The sequence below is a fragment of the Myotis davidii genome, unplaced genomic scaffold (assembly GCF_000327345.1).
Source record: "Myotis davidii unplaced genomic scaffold, ASM32734v1 scaffold378, whole genome shotgun sequence".
Lineage (NCBI taxonomy): Eukaryota > Metazoa > Chordata > Mammalia > Chiroptera > Vespertilionidae > Myotis > Myotis davidii.
The window spans coordinates 2,147,567-2,162,222 of NW_006290631.1; positions in this window are offsets into that span (position 1 = coordinate 2,147,567).

Sequence of the window (14,656 nt, forward strand, 5' to 3'; positions counted from 1 at the left end):
TACTGTCACAAAGAATCTTTGCTGCCTTTGTGTGTGTGCAAGGAGGGAGCTGGGATCCCACAAGGTGCATGGAGCCCCCACTGTGATTTCAGCGCTGAGCTCAGTTCTGCAGGTGATCAGAGGAAGCCCAAGTCATGGTCTGGACCTCGAGGATCTGAAAGTCTGGTTGGGAAGAAGATGATGCTTATAACACGTACACCAGCCTTAGGCCAAAGGTCTGAGTGATATAGGATAGCCTGTAAGGGCTGTAAGAAGAAAAGAGGCTGTGTGCCCAGAGTTAGCCTGATGGGGGACCGCAGGCGAACCTCAGGAAGAGCACATGGTAGGAGTACTGACAGCAGTTCAGCAACTGCTACATGGCAGGCCCTGCTCGGTGTGATGTGCCCACTAATCCTCACAGCAGCTTTCCGTGAGAAGTTATGATTCCCAGTTAACAGATGAAGAACTGAGGCTTGGACTGTTTAGGTTAACTTGCTTAAGGAGACACGGCTGCCAGGAGGTGGCAGGGCCCAGATTCTAGAGCCCACAGTCTTTCCACCTCACCTGACTCGACAGTGAGGTTCCTGGAGATCATTCGGGGAGAGAGGACCCGCCTGTCATGTTCAGGAGGCAGAATCCCCTGAGCAGAAAGGCTGGTGTGGGAGCCAGAGGAAACACTGGGTTAGGGGGGAATGGACTGGAGAATTAATTGCGAAGTCCATCCCTCTATCCGGTTCCCTTCTGGTGTGCCTGCGTTAGCTCAGTTCTGGTGTGTTTCAGAGGATGTCATCATGTCGATTTTAGCCTTAAACAGTGAGAATTTAGGAAGAGCTAAACCACTTGATGCCAATGATTAAAACTATGTATTTTAGTCAGAACCAAACTGGGGTGATTTTTATTCATTGCCCCATATCTCTTTCCTGTGGCATTTTAGGAAATTGCTTTTGGAGCCACTTAAAGCTTTGTTGTAAAAATACAACTGCCAGCACAAAGGAATATCATGGCACTAAAATCAGGTATTAAGATATTGCCGAGGTGTGCATTCATCTTTGTTTTATAATTCTGTAGATGGATGGTTCTTTTTTTAAATTAAATTTATTGGGGTCACATTGGTTAATAACATTACTATATAAATTTCAGGTGTACAGCTTTATAATACAACATCAGTATACTCTGTTGTACCTAGTCTCCTTCCATCACCATGTATTTGACCCTCTTCATCCTCCCACCCCCCACCCCCCACAACCCTCCTTCTGGATGGTTCTGTATTTCAACTTCTATGAGAGCCACATGACTTGCTCATGATCTCATGGTTCACGGTCAAGGGTGAGAATTCTTCCTTCATTATACCACCCTTTGAATGGTGTGGGCCAAGTCATATTGTTGTCCGGGGTGGTGAATGGATAGGAACAGAGAAAAGGGTTTGAGGGCTTAGTAAACCCTGTGTCATGGTTAGGCTGGGAGATGTGCCCAACAGACCCAAGGACCCCACTCCAAGCCTGAGTTTGCATAAGGGGATTCATATCCATCTCTATAATCACAGGGTTTCTCTGTCCTAGTACAAACTTACAAACAAATACAAGTCACTTGGACAGAAAAGCCCATCTGTTATTTTTCTGTCTGTAGCCCTTGGGAATCTGGGCCTTAATGAATATTAGTAGATTGGTATCTCACCTGCGTTTATGTCCCTCTCAGGCCCCTTGCCTTGACCCTTGCAGAATATAGAATCCACCCCTGAGGCAAGGAAAATGACTCCTATTTCTAGTTTAGCTCTGCTGTTAGATGTGCTTGTGCCCATTTTGCAAATCATCTAACTCAGTTTTCAGCCAGCTTCCAGCGACTCAGAAATCGAGCTCACGAGCCGGGTGGCACAGATGAGAAAGCAGAGGGCGAAATTCCAGTGGCTGTGCCTGCCAGCCATTGGGAAAGACGGCGCGCGCGCGTGTGTGTGTGTGTGTGTGCGCGCGCGCGCGCGCGCGCTTGCTTTTGTCTACCTGGAGCAATGGATGTCTTTGCCTAAACTGCTTTGTGAGGGAGGTGGGGGTGGAGAGAGACAAACCACTAAAAAGTGAATTATTTGCTAAAATAATATTTCTGCTTACATTATAGAAAACAAAATCACGCTCTGTTCTTTCTTCGTTGCTTTGCCAGAAATTCCTCGTGACAGATTCTGATGCACCAGATTGAGCCACCTCGCTGAGCCTCACCTATTTGCAGAAGTCATTAAAAGCCATTGTTTAACTAAAGGCTTTTCTTTTCCTTCCTTACAATTTCGAAGACCCTGCATTTGTACAGACCTGACTCAGCAACATTCTATTTTCGGAATTTCATTACCTCTTCTCAGATTCTGGACTGTGGTTCCTTAGTTCTGTGCTCTTTACTCAGGAATGTCTATTCCCTAGATTTGGGCTGCAGGTCTAGAGCAGCCTGACCTGCATCATTGTACCAGGACTCTGCCCAGCCACTGGGTACCTGGGTGACCTAGTTCATGGACAAACTAACTTTTTTACTGCAGTCAGTCTTGCATTCCCTGGGAAAGTAGCCATTTGCCAGAGAGGTAAAGCATTTCTCTCTCTCTCTCTCTCTCTCTCTCTCTCTCTCTCTCTCTCTCTCCCTTCCGTAAGTGGGATCTGGGTACAAAGTGCTCAGCATCGTGACTGTCACAGAGCCCAGAACTCAATATTATTGACTACTACTGATATTATAATTATCCTGTTCAAAAGGAAACTATCGCCTCAGTCCCTCTGTGGTCACGCTCGAGCATCAGAAAGCGCTCTTAGCCTAGTGACCCATTCTGTTGTTGTTTTTTCCACTGCATCCTCCACACACACGCAGCACATTAAGAGCCTGTTCCTTCTTTGGATACGTGTGAAATTCCAATTCCTTTCAGGAGAATTTATGTGTGGTTTTAGAGGGGATAATCGACCAGTTAGTATGTGCGCGCTGATCTTATACACACACGCGACGCCGTTTGCAGCACACATTATAACAGCTCCAGTCTCTGCCGAGAATGGGTATTTCTTAGCCCCGTGCATTTGCATATTATGGGTTCATAATTTCAAATAGCTGTAAAGATCTCTGCAGAAAAATGTAGTCACTGTACTTGGAGGTTCTAAATCTCATTGTGGTAGTAGAACCTGGCGCTAATTTTTGCCCCTGCCAATGTACCAGCCCTGTCATTTTTACACACACACACACACACACACACACACACCCCTACCTCTGGCTTTACCCTACTCCTAAGCAGAGACTTAAAAGCTGGGAGCTGAGTTGCGCTGCCTATTCCCCAGACGTCATTCCTTTCAAAATGTATCATACACATGGCACAATGTAGATGGTCTCATTACAGATGATTAAAAAGAAAAGATTTGTCAAAGTAAATGGACCCACTGCATCTACTCTTCCCCCGGTTTGGGTCCCTCACTCCCCAACCCTTGCCCCCGCCTCCGGCGTTAGTCATCTGCCTCTGGGTTACCTCAGCTCTGAGAAGGCAGGGAGCTCTTCAGAAATTGCTCTTTCAAGCTAACATCACCAGAACATCCAGCCACCCACACCCCACCTCTCATCAGTCATTAGCGTACTTGCCATTGGCTGTGCTTGATTTGACCAAACAAATGGAGCAGCAGGGAGAAAAGAAGCTTAGATGTTTTAAGGTCTTGCAGGTATAAGGCATCTGAATTTTAAAAACAGTCGTGTTTTTTTTTTGTTGTTGTTTTTGAAGTTCAGAAAAATAGGATGCCAAGTTGAAGTCTCTTCTACCCCATTTCAGTGTAGGGAGAATGAAGTAGCTGAAGCATAGAAGTCTTCAGATGCAATGGATGCAGGAATCAACTGCAGCATGGCTCACCTGGGGGTCCCTGGGCCATGGAACGGGCTAGGGCTAGGAAGGGGTTTCAGTGGCTTCTTCATTGTGTGCTTTGTGTTGCCCTTTTGATAGTCAGAAAGTAAATGCAAAGGGCACCCTGAAGATTGGGAAGCACATGCCCTTTAGGGTGTCTGGGAGGGTCCTGGCTCCCTGAAGGCAAAGGAACAGCATTTTCCAGCTGCTGGAGTGGCAGCTGCATGACTCAGGTGCCTGAGGTGACCTCTGACCCCAGGACACCTAGGATTGTCTCGTGTCTCTCAGCTTGTTTTCATGTAGGGGGTATTAGATTTAGGTGTGTGTGTGTGTGTGTGTGTGTGTGTGTGTGTGTGTAATCTCAAAGGTGTCTTGACCAAAACATCCTTTAATTTTGATTTAGAGCCTAACTGCAGAAGAATTGGATGCAATCTTTATATTAAAAGATCTTTCCTAAAAAAATAAAAATACATTAAAAATATTTTTATTGAATTCAGTGAAGAAGGGAGAGGGAGAGAGAGATAGAAACATCAATGATGAGAGAGAATTGTTGATTGGCTGCCTCTTGCATGCCCCCTACTGGGGATCAAGCCCACAACCAGGGCATGTGCCTTTGACTGGAATGGAACCTGGGACCCTTCAGTTTGCACGCTCTATCCACTGAGCCAAAAATAAATAAATAAATAAATAAATAAATAAATAAATAAATAAATAAATTAAACACCTTTATTGGGGTATAGTTTACATGCAATAGAAGTCACTCTATTAGGGTTATAATTCAATGTCTACGTTTTAAACAACAAATAGTAAATGAATTAATACCTATACGTAGCAAGGGAAAGGAGGAGGATGTGAGTGAGGCAGAGACTTTGGAAGGAGGCGAGGGCGAAGGGAAAGGAATCCTTTGGTCTCAAGCCTTTGCAGGTATATTCTCTCATTTCACCTTCCCTGCAGAAGGGAGCAGTGTGGGCAGGAGGTGTGGTGGTCGGAGCAGGCCCATGGGGCGGGGAAGGAATACCCTGGTCAGGGCCCTCCTGATTCACTTGGGTCCCACCCTGGCAGGTGGGGCTCTTCAGCGCTTGGACACTAACAGTTCCTCCCTGGTCACTAACAGTTCATAAATGCCAAGGTACTGTCACATCAAAAGCATATTCATTAGCACATTTGGTCCAAACCATTTCCGGTTCTCACTAATAGACTGTGCTGAAGCAGATTTTGGAGGTCACCCGGGCCACTTCCCCTAGATACAGAACACCGAATACTGTCCCTGGGGCTCAAGTAAGTGATCCAGAGACGCGCCTGGTCGTTAGTGGAGCTGGGACCAGCCCAGTGGGTGGCCTGTTCATGGCGCTACCCTGTTGGAATGGCCTATTGTGAGTGTGGGAGGAGTGGGCAGAATGGCGATGTGGAGATCACCAAAGACCAATGGTCCCTTCAAAGGTTTCTCGTGTGCCAGCTCCAGAGCTATCTTGCTATTTTAAAGTACCCCCAGTGAGGACGTTGCACTGTCCGGGTCTGATTTTTCAGCAGTTCTCATGATCTAGCAGCCCTGACAACCCCAAGCAAGAAGTTAGACCACACAGAGAAACACTTACAGTTGGGCTCTGTGCACAAACCACTATTTTAAATCCTGGTTGCATTCTGTTGACGTGTGTGTGTGTGTGTGTGTGTGTGTGTGTGTGTGTGTGTGATGTCTATTAAAAGAAAGTTCTGAAAGAAAAATCTATATTTTGGGATAAAAAGGAGCATTTCATCTTGAAGAAGTCAAAGCTTTAGAAAAAAGTCAGTGAAGAAATCAATTGTATGTAGATGGAAGTCCTTCTTAGGACACCCAATGTGCGGTGGAAAGGGAAGATCTTATGCTTTGAGAGGGGAACAGTCCTTCCCTCTGATCCGAGGGCCCGGCACCGGGCTGCACCCTGCTGGGAGGCTGGCTTGGCCTTTCCTTTCAGCCTTTGCCAGCTGGTGTGGAGCAGAAAGCCAACTAATGGGGCAGAAAGCCAAGCTCTTCTTGTCTGAGAGCCAGACGGGGAGAAGGAGGAAGACAGAGACCCTGAACAGAGGAGCAGTGTCGTGACAGTGAAACAGTGGCAGTTACAGCTGGGGCAGTTGAATGCTTGAGCCTGCAGGAACGAAATGAGCCAAGGAGACTGGCGTGTGTTAGAGCAGTGACTCTCTGAATGGGGTCCCGGGCAACATCAGCATCTAAGTGGGAAACTTGTGAGAAATGCAAATTATTGGGCCCTGCCCCATGGAGACCACCTGCACCAGAAAAATCTGTAGTTTTAGGAACCTATCTGGAGAGTCCGATGAACTCTCAAGCAGGAGGATTACAGCTGTAGAAGGAGCGAGGGTTATGCTAAGCCATGACCTGTCCATAGCAGCTGAAGGTCAGAATACTGATTATGTATTGTTTTGGGGAAGATGGTAATTTGTTAAATCATGTCTGGTTAATTTAGCAAAGAATTGTAAGATTGTGTCGAATGTACAGTTGACTGAATTGCATATCAAAAATCCAATAAATTTGACATCTTTTGCATTATAACATTTTAAGCCAAAAATATTTCCATGCATTTCTAATAAAACTTAATTACAAGTGCTTCAAAAAACAAAAAAACAAAATCCAGAGAGATTAAGAGGCAGTCTCCCCCAACTGGCGTGGCTCAGTGGCTGAACGTTGACCTATGAACCAAGAGGTCATGGTTCAATTCCAGGTGAGGGCACATGCCTGGGTTGCAGGCTCAATCCCCACTGTGGGTTGCAGGAGGCAGTAGATCAATGGTTCTCTCTCATCATTGATGTTTCTATCTCTCCCTTTCTCTCCCTTCCGCTCTGAAATAATTGAAAATATAGACAAAAAGAGGCAGTCTCTTTGGGAGATAGGTGGGTGGGAGATAGGTGAGTAGATGGCAGATTCAGGGCCCGGGAGGATTGGCCCCAACCAAGGCGATGGTAGAGTCCAGATCTCATTTTGTCAGTGGAGAAGTAGAGGTTCAGAAAGGGAAGTGCTGGGTGGGCCTGGCATCCACTCTGAATATGAAGCTGTTGGGAGGTTTTAAGCAGGTGGGTGATATGCTCTGATTATAATTATTTAAAATTAAAATATAGTTGACATACAGTATTAGTTTTAGGTGTACAACATAGTGATTTAACATTTATACACCTTACAATGTTGTCACCAAGATAAGTCTGTCATCATGCAAAGTTATTATGATACTAGTAGCCCTGCGCCCGAATCCATTGCCAGTAGCTCATTGCCACCCTCCAGTAGCTCTCTGCCCGCTGCCCCGCCCTCCTGTAGCTCCCTCTGCCCCCCTTGCCCCCCTCATAGCTTGCTGCCCTGCCCCCTCCTGTAGCTCTCTGCTGTCCACTTGTAGCTCACTGCCCCACCCTCCTGCTGATCCGTGGTCATTACACAGTTGGTCATTACGCTTCATGGCGTAATGACCATTTGCATATTACATCTTTATTATATGGGATTACTGACTATATCCCCTGGGCTGTACTTTACATTGCCATGACTTATTTATTTTATAACTGGAAGTTTGTACCTCTTATTCCCTCTCACCTTTTCACCCATCCCCACCCCACTCCCCTCTGGCAATCATCAGTTTGTTCTTTGTATTTATGAATCTGTTTCTGTTTTTTGTTCTTTTTTTAAAAAATTCTATGTTTAAGTGAAATTGTAAGGTATTTGTCTCTCTCTGTCTGATTTATGTCACTTAAAATAATACCCTCTAGGTCCATTCGTGTTGTTGCAAATGGCAAGACTTCATCCTTTTTTGTTGCTGTGTAATATTCCATTGTGTGTGCGTGTGTGTGTGTGTGTGTATCACATCATATCTTGACTGTTGTAAGTGATGCTGCAATGCATACAGAGGTGTATATGTCTTTTCAAATTAGTGTGTGATTACAATTGTTAAACAATCATCAGCAGTTATTAAAAAGTGGCCTCTAAGTGTTGCCTCTTGGGACTGAAACTGGGCATGATAGTGGGAGGAGCTTTTACTTTGCATTTTATTTATTACTCTTTGTCAGTGTTTGAAATTTTTTTTAGCATACTTTTACTTTTATTATGTGTGTGTTAAAAAAACTAATCTGTTTTTTCCAGATTAAGAAAAAACAAGTTTTGTGGAGAATAGGGAATACTTTGGAAAAAATGATCAACATAAGTTGCTAAGCAAAAAGGAACCCAGTTTTGTGGTATGGTCCTATTTCGATAAAAATGTATCTGAGTGGAAAAAGTCTGAAAGAATAAACATTAAAATATTTTTAGATTAAATTTTTCTTGTTTTAGCCTAATGTGTTTACCAATTTTTCTAGTTTGAACTGACATTACTTTTGTAGTTAGAAAAATTATGGATTTTAATGAATATAGGAAAGAGCACTACTGTCTTTGGACAGCCCAGTAGACTCTCCTTTAAGAAGGTTCTAGTCCAGCCCTTGTCTCTTCCTGTGGAGGTCCATAGTTTCATCTGATATCAGTGGTGGGATCTTTAAATAAATTAGAAATGTTTTTGTGTTGGAAACTGTCTAACTCCCCCTCATTAAGCATAGAGCATTTCCTGATGTGGAGAAGGGGGTCTAGAGAAACTGCAAATAGGTGAATAGAGAATTCATCCACTTAGTCATTCAGTCACAAATGTGTATCAAGTGCCCTCTGTGTGCCAGGGACTGTGCTGGGCTCTGCAGATTTAATAATGTGTAAGAAGCATGGCTGCTTGCTTTTCCTCTGGGCTCTCTCCTTTTCAGTATGGATCCAGTTCTTCGATTTATATCAGGAGAGAACCTCCTTGCATGTGCCTATGGCTCCAGCAGGCCTCTTCAGGCTCCGGTTTGGACCTGGGGTGGTCTCAATGAAGGTGAGGCTGGGAGTCAGCTCAGAGGAATGAACGCCCAGGGGCACTACTGACACTCACTACCATTTATTGATGTTTTCCCTGACCCAGGCAAAAGCCCTTTAGAGGCTAGAAAACCAAGCCTGGCTCAGGATCACCTAGCTTGGAAGTTGTAGAATTAGGAGCTGGATCCACATCTTTCTATTTGTCTCTGAGGCCTACTGTATCCACCCTGCTCTTCTACCACCCCATCTATAGAGGTGGTACAGGCCCTCAAGTGCTCACAGGGCCCACAGGCAGGCCCACCACACACACACACACACACACACACACAGTGAAAGGGCACAGAGCATCATTCCAGGAACAAATGACAAATTGGATTTTGTAGCATGCAAAGTTAACCTGCTGCTCCCAGCCCAAAGCCTCCACATCAATCCAGACTGCAGGGCAATGATTTAGAAAGAGTGATGACTCAGACAGGGTTGGGCTGAAGTGTTACGTGGTCCAAATAAAGACCAGAGGCAGGGGGAGGCCAAATTAATCTTGTAAACAAGATGAGAGGGCACAATGTTTGAACCGTAGGAGAGCATAGTCTTTAGGTACCGATGTGCCCTTCTAACCAACCCTTTTAGCCCCACTTGTTGTAGATCAGTTACACCAATCACTTCCATGGGAGATGAGTTAAGTGGCCCAAATGTCTCTCTTCCAGCTCCAACTTCTAAGATATTAGTTCTTGCCAGTCTAAAGAAAATAAGGTATTTTTAAACCATTTGCTAAAGCCAGCTTCTCTCGTGGATCTCCCATTATAGAGAAGAAAGTGATACGAGCACTGCTATGTTTTACAAACGCTTAAAAAAAGTCAGTCACTCAGCAACAGTGTATTCCATACTCTATACCCAGCATACTACTAGGGGCTGTGGGAAAGTATATGTGACAATACAAAACACAATACCTGACCTTAAGGAATATATTCCCTCATTAGGGAGAATACATGAATGTCCATTAAAAAGAGATGAAAAAGATACAGGATGGATCGGAATTCGGTGGCACACTGTTGGGTATTGTAGATGTTCAAGAAGGGACAGCAGGGAGATCAGGATAATGAGGGCGACTTTGTGGTGGAGGTGGGTTTTGAAGTGTAGTTGGGATTTCAATGGGAAGGAAGCAACAGTCTTATAAAACAAGGCCGCATAGCTAATTGGACCAGTATTCAGGGTGACAACCATGCTTTCTTGCTCCCTTTGCCAAGTGGTACTATTTATATGCCTCTATCCGCAGGTTTGCCACTTCTGACCAAGCTCCTTACTTGTCTGTGTCCAGGATATAGGGGACCAGGCCCTCTCTTCTCCAGCCCATCTCACTGCTTGCTTCTCTGGCTTGAGGGGAGATAGAGGCAGAGACATGAAGGTCAGACTCACCTGTTTGGCAACTTGCAACACAGGGAAGAGATTTGTTGGAGGAGGCAGGTGGCCGTAAGTGATGCTGCCCTCAGACCTGAGAGTTACCTGTGGATTTCAGGTGACCAAGTTTTCATTCGTCTCCATTACACCTGCCTATTAGAAAGAAAACCCCCCTTCATTTTGAGCATCTGTTAAAATGGAGGCTGGCTGATGGGAGATACAATATATTCTGTACTGGTTCCTTCCTCTCTAATTCTCCCAGTGGGTCTTCCTGGAATGCTGTTTGGTACACCTTACTTTTCTACCAAAAACCTCCTAGGAATCCAGAGTTCTGACCTCCAAACACTCTCTCTCTCTCTCTCTCTCTCTCTCTCTCTGAAATCAATAAAAATATATTAAAACATCTCTCTTTTGTTAATCCTAACCTGAGGATATTTTTTTGATTGATTTTCAGAGAGAGTAGAAGAGAGGGGTGTGTGTATGTGTTTGAGAGAGAGAGAAACATCGCTGTGAGAGAGACTCACCGATTGGTTGCCTCCCACATGTGCCTCAACCGGGGCTGGAGATCGAACCTGCAATCCAGGTATGTGCCCTTAACCGGGAATGAAACCCACAACCCTTTAATGGATGGGGCGATGCTCTAACTACTGCTCAGTGGTTAGGACTCCAAATCCACTCTTGACCAGGCTCTTCAGTCTCTCATTTCTGTGCCTTTGCATATGCTGATCCTTTCTACTTTGCTGTCCTAAAAATGATAGGACATTTCCTGCCCCGTCCTGGGTTGGCTCATTATATTCCCTCCACACAGGATGTCCTTTACTTCTCTATTAAATCCAACTCGTCTTTAAAAATTTACCATATATGCCTCCCACTCTAAGAAGACTTCCTGAATCACCCCCTGGAACAAATTGCTCCCACAGCACTGTGGGCGGAGAAAGGAGAGAGAGAGAGAGAATGGAGAAGCTGCACGCTGGGCATCCGGGAAGGTTTAGAAGATTTGGCAAAGGAGAGGCTCCAGAGAGGTGTGGGGGCCTGGGGCAGAGAGAAAGGGCGCCTTGCGGAGTGTTTCTGTGGGTCATCACATGGTGTCTGATGGCAGACTTTGAGATGAGGCAAGACAAGACTGGAATCTTTTTTCAATTATTTTTGGTGGCTGGACTCTACATCTTTGGCAAGAGTCCTTGCAGAGACTGGGCGATGTGGATTTATTCAGGTTACCACTTCCATTCTTCCAGCATAGCTGTACACAGGCTGCATCCCATCACCTTATGCTCAAGGTTCTTTTGTATATTTCCTGCTAGTCTATGACCTTGATTTTCCAGAACAGCTTTGATTTGTGGTTTGGGAAATGTGGTGACTGTGGGTACAACCAGCCCCTTAGCTTAGATTGCATCCCCACTTTGGGGAGGCACCAGTGCCTCTCTGTTCACATCTGCTGGTAAGGGTCAGGAGTTGTCAAAGGGGTGGGAGGAACAGGCTCTGAATCCAAGTTCACCTGGATGTTGGGTCCATGCATGTTCTTCCCCAGTGGACACTCAGCTTTGCTCTTCCTCCCATCTCTTCTTTCTACCTTGCAACATCTTGCCTAGAAGATTCTTGCTATTTGGTGGTGGTGGTAGGCAAGGTTTCTTGACTGAGCATACCAGCCCCGATTGTCCTGGGGGCAGATGAAGAAACCTTCTCAATCAGAGTGCGGTCTATAGTGTGTGACCAGAAGACCCTACCCCCTTTTCAATCACATGAGATGGGGACTGGAATAGGAGAAATAACGTGTGGAGAGTCAAAAGCAAGTGGAGATTAGGTCTCTAAGATCCTTGCCTTCTGGTTCCAGCATCATATGATGCTGTGATCCAACCATAAGGGGTTAAAAAGGAGTATATTTTCCAGGGGCGGGGAGAGAATCTCTTGGTCATGGAATCATGGCTGCTGAAAGGCCGCTGTGAGGGAGGTTTGTAGAGACACATGGGCCGTGTGTCTGCCACATGGGCTGCCTGCAGCGTAACTGTGTGGGCTGGTGAGGAGCGAGGAGCAGGCAGTGCTGTGCACGTTTCAAACCACAAATCACGACTGCAAATATCGAGGGTTTCCTGTGTGTCTCTGAACTGCTAGCTGGAAGAGGTTACAGGGACTTTTGGTATGCTTCCGTTGCTTCTGTAAGGTCATCCATCTCTGCCCTTTTACCTTCCACTCCAAGTGGTGAGTGCCTTCTGGGTAGGTCTGCCCCTGTAGATCATGTTACCCCCTTTATAATAGTGCTTGCTTTTGGAATTGGGGTGGCTTTGTATGGGACCATCCATGTTCTCTGGCCATTCCCCAAGATGAGATCTGTAATTACTGGACTCTGCCAAACCAGCGGCCTGGCTTAGCTGCTCAATCAGGGTGCTCTAATTCAGCGACTCCCATCAGCCTCAGCGGAGGTTGTCAGTGGCTTCCTATCTGCCACACACTGCAGGGCATTGTGGGTATGAGTAGGGTCTATGGATGTCTCAAAGGCTTACCAAAATACTTGAGACCTGAAAAGAAAAATATTGACTACAACGTGAAAGGTAGTAAACACTGAATGAAATGTCTACAAAATATAATATTAGGTTCACTGCAGCTCACCTCAACTTTGCGATCTTGTAGCAGTCCTATTGGGCATAGGGTGTGGTGCATTTGATATGGCAGCTAGGATGTGAGGTTGCCTCGAGCACCATGGTTTTCCCAGCTTCCTGACCACACCCTCCACTCTCCAGTGCTTCTCTTCTGAGGGGTGTGGGGACAGGGAGCAAGTCTCACCCATGATGTTTTCAACCCAGTTCCAGCGTGGAGGGAGCTCGGGCAGTCTAACTGGTCCCAGTGCAGGTAATTTGTCTTAAGACTGAGCTGGCCAAGCCACCTCATCGGACTGAGATAATGAGAAGGTGCCTTTCACTAGGTCAGAGATTCTGGGTGAACTTGCCCTGGGGTGGGGCTAAAACCCAAGCTAACCGGTATCAAGCCTTGTTTTCTATTCTATTCTTCCCTTCACCTCTCTCTTTAAAGCAGTCCTACTTTATTGATTCTACTATCCCAGTGTCTTTTGATGTCGCCCCATTGACTTCACTTCCATTTTTACTGCTCTAGTTCAGGCTCTTGTGATTTAAAAAGAGAGAGTGCGAAAGGACTGAAGACACCAACAGAGCCCTCCTTCCCGCTAGTTCTGACCTCTAAGATTATTCAGCCCCCTGGATTATCTTCCTAATATCTGAGCTTAAAGTCTAGCCCCTTCATCACAGCAAGAGATCTTTGCAAGCCTCGCTCCCAGAACGCCCAGCCTCATCCAGACCCCACAACTCTGTGGATGCTTACCTGTTTGCTGTTCTTACAACATGCTAAACTCTTGTACGCCTTTCTTATCCCCCACCTTTTTTTGGTGCTTAAAAATGAATGTATACATATTTAAAAATTTTATACAATTCAAACATAAAAAAGTATAAAAGAAATGCAATATAGTATTCTCTTCTTTTTAAGCCCTATTGGTTTCAATTTTTTAAAAAAGTTGTTTGACTTTTAGAGAGAGAGAAAGGGAGAAGAGAGAAACATCAATGTGAGAATGCAACATCCATGGGCTTCCTCCTGCAAGTCCCCCAATGTTCCCCACAACCCCCTACCAGGCATTGAACCCACAACCTGGGCATGTGCCCCACCAGGAATCAAACCAGCAGCCTCTCAGTGCATGGGATGGCAATGCCCAACCAACTGAGCCACGTCGGCCAGGGCCCTAGAGGTTTTAAAAAGATTGTAATTGAATTCGTTTTCTATAAAAGTTTTTGTTCTGGAGTTATGAATGAAGGTAAATTCTATATTGACCTGAGCCCATAGCTGGGTGAGTATGAGGACTGACAAGCTGACAATTGACTCATGGTCTTTTGAGACCAAGATGCTATTATATCCAGTCTTGATTTTGTTATAGAAACCAATCGTGATGTAATGTCTGTGAATGAAAGTTCATATCTGGCCTAGCTAAGAAAAGTTTGGGGCCAAATCTGAGTTCCTATGAAACAGTGATCATAGTGTTTACCTTGCCTCCCACTCTTACATTGTTCAAGATACAGGATATAACTTGGGGGAGAGGGGAGGAAGACTAATTCTGGGTAGTTGCTCATGTTTTATCATTTTAGGCAAATTTCTGTTTCCAAGATCTGTTATTCTAAAGGCTTTTAGTATGGTTTCTCCTATAACCTAATCCATGTTTAGGCAAAAAAAAAAAAAAATGTTAGCTGGAGCTATGAATACTTAGTAGGGCGAATGTTCTGCACAGCAGTTACAAAATGCATTCTCAAGTCATGCATGTGACTTCTGAGTTATATTCCAGCATGGGTTTCTCTGTTATTACCCTTCCTTGTGGCTTGGATAATACAGAGTTGACTGAAAGAAAGTAAAGGATATTTAGGTCTCACTTACGTAGGAAGAAGTGTCATTCCTGAGGATGTCTGACACTAGGTGGTGGGTTTTGAAGGGGCGTTAATATAATAGTAGCTGTCAACAATTTCAGTTTCTTTGTTTGAAAGTAAAGAGATTTATATGCTCTCTTACCATCACAAACAGGATGAAAAGTAACTGAAGCAAAGTGAGGTTTA